The 429-nt window shown below is 41.5% G+C and overlaps 1 non-coding gene across 1 annotated transcript; it reads left to right on the forward strand.

Annotated features, from left to right (window-relative positions):
- Window positions 1–209: 209 nt before the first annotated feature.
- Trnam-cau lies at window positions 210–282 on the forward strand. Its single transcript has one exon. It is a non-coding gene; the product is annotated as a tRNA-Met (tRNA).
- Window positions 283–429: the final 147 nt, after the last annotated feature.

The following is a 429-nucleotide window of genomic DNA, read 5'->3' on the forward strand; positions in this document are numbered from 1 at the left end:
TTCGGTGTAATTTCACAGTCGACAAAACATTTACGCACAGACGATGATGGCTGCTGACGAGCGGGGAAGACTACGTTTGTTGTGTGTGGGGGCCTGAGCTGAGCCGGCCATGGCCCCTGAGCTTGCAAAAACGGCTCTTGAGGGCTCCTTTCTAATAATTTATACGATAGATCAGTCTTATATTTTAAATGCCAGATTTGAAGCAGGTAGCCTCCTTGGCGCAGTCGGCAGCGCGTCAGTCTCATAATCTGAAGGTCGTGAGTTCGAGCCTCACAGGGGGCACCAATTTTTTTTTTTTTTTTTTGTATGATGCATTCTAATTAAAATTCATGTTTAATAGAATTTTCGGTTGTCAAAATTAAACATATTTACTTTCATTAATAAAGATCTGTATTAAACCATTTTACTGTATATCAGTGGCGACACCAG

This window comes from Anneissia japonica, unplaced genomic scaffold (assembly GCF_011630105.1).
Source record: "Anneissia japonica isolate Jap-2015-1 unplaced genomic scaffold, ASM1163010v1 scaffold14539_len1010_cov151, whole genome shotgun sequence".
Taxonomy (NCBI): Eukaryota; Metazoa; Echinodermata; class Crinoidea; order Comatulida; family Comatulidae; genus Anneissia; species Anneissia japonica.